Genomic DNA, 8,660 nt, shown 5'->3' with positions numbered 1-8,660 from the left:
GTTAATATAGCACTGTCACCAGGGGATGGTCTGGTTAATATAGCACTGTACCATGCCAGGGGATGGTCTGGTTAATATAGCACTGTGTCATGCCAGGGGATGGTCTGGTTAATATAGCACTGTACCAGGGGATGGTCTGGTTAATATAGCACTGTACCATGCCAGGGGATGGTCTGGTTAATATAGCACTGTACCATGCCATGGGATGGTCTGGTTAATATAGCACTGTACCAGGGGATGGTCTGGTTAATATAGCACTGTACCAGGGGATGGTCTGGTTAATATAGCACTGTACCAGGGGATGGTCTGGTTAATATAGCACTGTCCCATGCCAGGGGATGGTCTGGTTAATATAGCACTGTACCATGCCAGGGGATGGTCTGGTTAATATAGCACTGTACCATGCCAGGGGATGGTCTGGTTAATATAGCACTGTACCATGCCAGGGGATGGTCTGGTTAATATAGCACTGTACCATGCCAGGGGATGGTCTGGTTAATATAGCACTGTACCATGCCAGGGGATGGTCTGGTTAATATAGCACTGTACCATGCCAGGGGATGGTCTGGTTAATATAGCACTGTACCATGCCAGGGGATGGTCTGGTTAATATAGCACTGTGCCAGGGGATGGTCTGGTTAATATAGCACTGTGTCATGCCAGGGGATGGTCTGGTTAATATAGCACTGTACCAGGGGATGGTCTGGTTAATATAGCACTGTACCATGCCAGGGGATGGTCTGGTTAATATAGCACTGTACCATGCCAGGGGATGGTCTGGTTAATATAGCACTGTACCATGCCAGGGGATGGTCTGGTTAATATAGCACTGTGCCATGCCAGGGGATGGTCTGGTTAATATAGCACTGTACCATGCCAGGGGATGGTCTGGTTAATATAGCACTGTGCCATGCCAGGGGATGGTCTGGTTAATATAGCACTGTGCCATGCCAGGGGATGGTCTGGTTAATATAGCACTGTACCATGCCAGGGGATGGTCTGGTTAATATAGCACTGTGCCATGCCAGGGGATGGTCTGGTTAATATAGCACTGTACCATGCCAGGGGATGGTCTGGTTAATATAGCACTGTGCCATGCAAGGGGATGGTCTGGTTAATATAGCACTGTACCATGCCATGGGATGGTCTGGTTAATATAGCACGGTACCAGGGGATGGTCTGGTTAATATAGCACTGTACCAGGGGATGGTCTGGTTAATATAGCACTGTACCAGGGGATGGTCTGGTTAATATAGCACTGTACCATGCCAGGGGATGGTCTGGTTAATATAGCACTGTACCATGCCAGGGGATGGTCTGGTTAATATAGCACTGTACCATGCCAGGGGATGGTCTGGTTAATATAGCACTGTACCATGCCAGGGGATGGTCTGGTTAATATAGCACTGTACCATGCCAGGGGATGGTCTGGTTAATATAGCACTGTACCATGCCAGGGGATGGTCTGGTTAATATAGCACTGTACCATGCCAGGGGATGGTCTGGTTAATATAGCACTGTACCATGCCAGGGGATGGTCTGGTTAATATAGCACTGTACCATGCCAGGGGATGGTCTGGTTCATATAGCACTGTACCATGCCAGGGGATGGTCTGGTTAATATAGCACTGTACCATGCCAGGGGATGGTCTGGTTAATATAGCACCGTGTCATCCAGGGGATGGTCTGGTTAATATAGCACTGTACCACGCCAGGGGATGGTCTGGTTAATATAGCACTGTACCATGCCAGGGGATGGTCTGGTTAATATAGCACTGTACCATGCCAGGGGATGGTCTGGTTAATATAGCACTGTACCATGCCAGGGGATGGTCTGGTTAATATAGCACTGTACCATGCCAGGGGATGGTCTGGTTAATATAGCACTGTACCATGCCAGGGGATGGTCTGGTTAATATAGCACTGTACCAGGGGATGGTCTGGTTAATATAGCACTGTACCATGCCAGGGGATGGTCTGGTTAATATAGCACTGTACCATGCCAGGGGATGGTCTGGTTAATATAGCACTGTACCATGCCAGGGGATGGTCTGGTTAATATAGCACTGTACCAGGGGATGGTCTGGTTAATATAGCACTGTGTCATGCCAGGGGATGGTCTGGTTAATATAGCACTGCACCATGCCAGGGGATGGTCTGGTTAATATAGCACTGTACCATGCCAGAGGATGGTCTGGTTAATATAGCACTGTACCATGCCAGGGGATGGTCTGGTTAATATAGCACTGTACCATGCCAGGGGATGGTCTGGTTAATATAGCACTGTACCATGCCAGGGGGTGGTCTGGTTAATATAGCACTGTACCATGCCAGAGGATGGTCTGGTTAATATAGCACTGTACCATGCCAGGGGATGGTCTGGTTAATATAGCAGTGTACCATGCCAGAGGATGGTCTGGTTAATATAGCACTGTGCCATGCCAGGGGATGGTCTGGTTAATATAGCACTGTACCATGCCAGGGGATGGTCTGGTTAATATAGCACTGTACCATGCCAGGGGATGGTCTGGTTAATATAGCACTGTGCCATGCCAGGGGATGGTCTGGTTAATATAGCACTGTACCATGCCAGGGGATGGTCTGGTTAATATAGCACTGTGTCATCCAGGGGATGGTCTGGTTAATATAGCACTGTGCCATGCCAGGGGATGGTCTGGTTAATATAGCACTGTGCCATGCCAGGGGATGGTCTGGTTTATATAGCACTGTACCAGGGGATGGTCTGGTTAATATAGCACTGTGCCATGCCAGGGGATGGTCTGGTTAATATAGCACTGTACCATGCCAGGGGATGGTCTGGTTAATATAGCACTGTACCAGGGGATGGTCTGGTTAATATAGCACTGTACCATGCCAGGGGATGGTCTGGTTAATATAGCACTGTACCATGCCAGGGGATGGTCTGGTTAATATAGCACTGTGCCATGCCAGGGGATGGTCTGGTTAATATAGCACTGTACCATGCCAGGGGATGGTCTGGTTAATATTGCACTGTACCATGCCAGGGGGTGGTCTGGTTAATATAGCATTGTACCATGCCAGGGGATGGTCTGGTTAATATAGCACTGTACCATGCCAGGGGATGGTCTGGTTAATATAGCACTGTGCCATGCCAGGGGATGGTCTGGTTAATATAGCACTGTACCATGCCAGGGGATGGTCTGGTTAATATAGCACTGTACCATGCCAGGGGATGGTCTGGTTAATATAGCACTGTACCAGGGGATGGTCTGGTTAATATAGCACTGTGTCATGCCAGGGGATGGTCTGGTTAATATAGCACTGTACCATGCCAGGGGATGGTCTGGTTAATATAGCACTGTACCAGGGGATGGTCTGGTTAATATAGCACTGTACCAGGGGATGGTCTGGTTAATATAGCACTGTACCAGGGGAGGGTCTGGTTAATATAACACTGTGCCAGGGGAAGGTCTGGTTAATATAGCACTGTACCATGCCAGGGGATGGTCTGGTTAATATAGCACTGTACCATGCCAGGAGATGGTCTGGTTAATATAGCACTGTACCATGCCAGGGGATGGTCTGGTTAATATAGCACTGTACCATGCCAGGGGATGGTCTGGTTAATATAACACTGTGCCATGCCACGGGATGGTCTGGTTAATATAGCACTGTGCCATGCCAGGGGATGGTCTGGTTAATATAGCACTGTACCATGCCAGGGGATGGTCTGGTTAATATAGCACTGTACCATGCCAGGGGATGGTCTGGTTAATATAGCACTGTACCATGCCAGGGGATGGTCTGGTTAATATAGCACTGTCCCATGCCAGGGGATGGTCTGGTTAATATAGCACTGTACCATGCCAGGGGATGGTCTGGTTAATATAGCACTGTACCGTGCCAGGGGATGGTCTGGTTAATATAGCACTGTCCCATGCCAGGGGATGGTCTGGTTAATATAGCACTGTACCATGCCAGGGGATGGTCTGGTTAATATAGCACTGTACCATGCCAGGGGATGGTCTGGTTAATATAGCACTGTACCATGCCAGGGGATGGTCTGGTTAATATAACACTGTACCAGGAGATGGTCTGGTTAATATAGCACTGTACCAGGGGATGGTCTGGTTAATATAGCACTGTACCAGGGGATGGTCTGGTTAATATAGCACTGTACCAGGGGATGGTCTGGTTAATATAGCACTGTACCAGGGGATGGTCTGGTTAATATAGCACTGTACCAGGAGATGGTCTGGTTAATATAGCACTGTACCAGGGGATGGTTCTGGTTAATATAGCACTGTACCAGGGGATGGTCTGGTTAATATAGCACTGTACCATGCCAGGGGATGGTCTGGTTAATATAGCACTGTACCAGGGGATGGTCTGGTTAATATAGCACTGTACCAGGGGGATGGTCTGGTTAATATAGCACTGTACCACCGGGGATGGTCTGGTTAATATAGCACTGTACCAGGGGATGGTCTGGTTAATATAGCACTGTGCCAGGGGATGGTCTGGTTAATATAGCACTGTACCATGCCAGGGGATGGTCTGGTTAATATAGCACTGTACCAGGGGATGGTCTGGTTAATATAGCACTGTACCAGGGGATGGTCTGGTTAATATAGCACTGTACCATGCCAGGGGATGGTCTGGTTAATATAGCACTGTACCATGCCAGGGGATGGTCTGGTTAATATAGCACTGTACCATGCCAGGGGATGGTCTGGTTAATATAGCACTGTGCCATGCCAGGGGATGGTCTGGTTAATATAGCACTGTGCCATGCCAGGGGATGGTCTGGTTAATATAGCACTGTACCATGCCAGGGGATGGTCTGGTTAATATAGCACTGTGCCATCCCGGGATGGTCTGGTTAATATAGCACTGTGCCAGCCAGGGGATGGTCTGGTTAATATAGCACTGTACCATGCCAGGGGATGGTCTGGTTAATATAGCACTGTACCAGCCAGGGGATGGTCTGGTTAATATAGCACTGTACCAGCCAGGGGATGGTCTGGTTAATATAGCACTGTCCCATGCCAGGGGATGGTCTGGTTAATATAGCACTGTACCACCAGGGGATGGTCTGGTTAATATAGCACTGTACCATGCCGGGGATGGTCTGGTTAATATAGCACTGTCAGCCAGGGGATGGTCTGGTTAATATAGCACTGTACCAGGAGATGGTCTGGTTAATATAGCACTGTACCAGCAGGAGATGGTCTGGTTAATATAGCACTGTACCAGGGGATGGTCTGGTTAATATAGCACTGTACCAGGGGATGGTCTGGTTAATATAGCACTGTACCAGGAGATGGTCTGGTTAATATAGCACTGTACCAGGGGATGGTCTGGTTAATATAGCACTGTACCAGGAGATGGTCTGGTTAATATAGCACTGTACCAGGAGATGGTCTGGTTAATATAGCACTGTACCAGGGGATGGTCTGGTTAATATAGCACTGTACCAGGGGATAGTCTGGTTAATATAGCACTGTACCATGCCAGGGGATGGTCTGGTTAATATAGCACTGTACCATGCCAGGGGATGGTCTGGTTAATATAGCACTGTACCAGGAGATGGTCTGGTTAATATAGCACTGTACCAGGAGATGGTCTGGTTAATATAGCACTGTACCAGGGGATGGTCTGGTTAATATAGCACTGTACCAGGGGGATGGTCTGGTTAATATAGCACTGTGCCAGGAGATGGTCTGGTTAATATAGCACTGTACCAGCCAGAGATGGTCTGGTTAATATAGCACTGTCCCAGGAGATGGTCTGGTTAATATAGCACTGTACCAGGAGATGGTCTGGTTAATATAGCACTGTACCAGGAGATGGTCTGGTTAATATAGCACTGTACCAGGAGATGGTCTGGTTAATATAGCACTGTGCCATGCCAGGGGATGGTCTGGTTAATATAGCACTGTACCAGGAGATGGTCTGGTTAATATAACACTGTACCATGCCAGAGGATGGTCTGGTTAATATAACACTGTCCCAGGAGATGGTCTGGTTAATATAGCACTGTACCAGGAGATGGTCTGGTTAATATAGCACTGTGCCATGCCAGAGGATGGTCTGGTTAATATAACACTGTCCCAGGAGATGGTCTGGTTAATATAGCACTGTACCAGGAGATGGTCTGGTTAATATAGCACTGTACCAGGAGATGGTCTGGTTAATATAACACTGTACCAGGAGATGGTCTGGTTAATATAGCACTGTACCATGCCAGGGGATGGTCTGGTTAATATAGCACTGTGCCATGCCAGGGGATGGTCTGGTTAATATAGCACTGTACCATGCCAGGGGATGGTCTGGTTAATATAGCACTGTACCAGGGGATGGTCTGGTTAATATATCACTGTACCAGGAGATGGTCTGGTTAATATAGCACTGTACCATGCCAGGGGATGGTCTGGTTAATATAACACTGTGCCATGCCAGGGGATGGTCTGGTTAATATAGCACTGTACCATGCCAGGGGATGGTCTGGTTAATATAGCACTGTACCAGGAGATGGTCTAGTTAATATAGCACTTTACCAGGAGATGGTCTGGTTAATATAGCACTGTACCAGGAGATGGTCTGGTTAATATAGCACTGTACCATGGGGGATGGTCTGGTTAATATAGCACTGTACCAGGAGATGGTCTGGTTAATATAGCACTGTACCAGGAGATGGTCTGGTTAATATAGCACTGTACCAGGGGATGGTCTGGTTAATATAGCACTGTACCAGGAGATGGTCTGTGTGGAAAATTAAGTTACTTACGTTTCCCTCTTTGTTGTAGTCAACAAATGGTGTCTCTGGATTGTCCATGAGGAGCTTTTTTTGTACTTGTTCCTTGCTGTGTTATTTTTAATATCCATGGGGTACTGTAATGACCTCTGGACAGGGATAAGCCTAATTGGGGCTTTAAAGGCCTCTGCATTTGGGTTGGGGGGGCTGTGAAACTCTCCTGACATTGTTGTGCTCAAGAGTTTTCACACATCTGACTTCACACCAGTGCTAATTGAAGGTGCCGCCAGGTCTGTTCTGTCCTAGCAGCTTGGTAGCTTAGTATACTTGTTTACTTAGCTTTATATAACAACAATACCTAGAGATCATTGTCTTTAACTTCTAGCTTCAGAAGTAGGTTCAGACTGTATATTACTCACTCAGTTTGTGTTGGACGGTATTTCCAGGTTCCGCTGTGTTTCTTCTGCAGGTTTTGGATTGTTAGAAGTTTTTTAATGATAGTTCTTGGTAGTAATAGTCCATTCAGGTTGGTTTTAGGTATGGAATTGGGATGTGGATTGAAGGTTTTAATGTTGAGGTCAGTATCCTGTATGAGTTCTCGGTCATGATAGTCATTCAGGTTGGTTTTAGGTCTGGAATTGTGATGTGGATTGAAGGTTTTAATGTTGAGGTTGGTATCCTGTATAAGTTCTTGTGAAACAATAAAAGTGCATCTACATTTATCCAACTTTAATTCTATATTTTTAAGAAGAACTCAGGAGCCTCCGGGTTGGGTTGGGGGGATTGGGTTGGGTTGGGGGGTTGGGTTGGGTTGGGGGGTTGGGTTGGGGGTTGTGTTGGGGGATTGGGTTGGGTTGGGGGGGTTGGGTTGGGGGGTTGGGTTGGGTTGGGTTGGGGGATTGGGTTGGGGGGTTGGGTTGGGTTGGGGGGTTGGGTTTGGGGGTTGGGTTGGGGGGATTGGGTTGGGTTGGGGGGGTTGGGTTGGGGGGATTGGGTTGGGGGATTGGGTTGGGGTGATTGGGTTGGGGTTGGGGGGTTGGGCCTTGGGGCTTGGGTTGGGTTGGGGGGGGTTGGGTTGGGGGTGCTGTAGTCTTGGTGTAGGTCCTCTGGATACAGGTCTATCTCTCTCCTATTCTCTCTCTCTCTCTCTTTATTTTTCCTTGCTGCCTTTGTCTGTAGACACACAAGTGGAACTCTCTTTGAGGTGTAACTCTACTCTTTCTCTTTGTCTTTTGGTCACTCTTTTTCTCTCTCTCCCAGTCAATCACTCTCCCCCACTTTCTTTTGTCGCCCTCTCTTATGTTTTACCTCATTTCTACCAGCATGTCTCCTGTGCAACTAGAGGCGAAAAAACTCTAGATCACCTCTACTCTACACACAGAGAAGCATACAACATTCTACCACACCTCTACTCTACACACAGAGACGATATAAAACTCTAGATCACCTCTACTCTACACACAGAGAAGCATACAACATTCTACCACACCTCTACTCTACACACAGAGACGATATAAAACTCTAGATCACCTCTACTCTACACACAGAGACGATATAAAACTCTAGATCACCTCTACTCTACACACAGAGACGATATAAAACTCTAGATCACCTCTACTCTACACACAGAGACGATATAAAATTCTAGATCACCTCTACTCTACACACAGAGACGATATAAAACTCCAGATCACCTCTACTCTACACACAGAGATGCATACAAACCTCTCCCTCGCCCCCAATTTGCCAAATCTGACCATAACTCCATCCTCTTAATTCCAGTTTACAAGCAAAAACTCAAACAGGAAGTACCAGTGATGCACTTAATACTGAAGTGGTCTGATGAAGCGGATGCTAATCTACAGGAGTTTCGCTAGCACATTTTGGAATATGTTTCGGAATTCATCCGATGGCATTGAGG

This window comes from Salmo salar, chromosome ssa09 (genome assembly GCF_905237065.1).
Source record: "Salmo salar chromosome ssa09, Ssal_v3.1, whole genome shotgun sequence".
In the NCBI taxonomy this organism is placed as follows: Eukaryota; Metazoa; Chordata; class Actinopteri; order Salmoniformes; family Salmonidae; genus Salmo; species Salmo salar.
The sequence above is the reverse complement of the archived record's forward strand: the minus strand, read 5'-3'. Positions refer to the sequence as shown.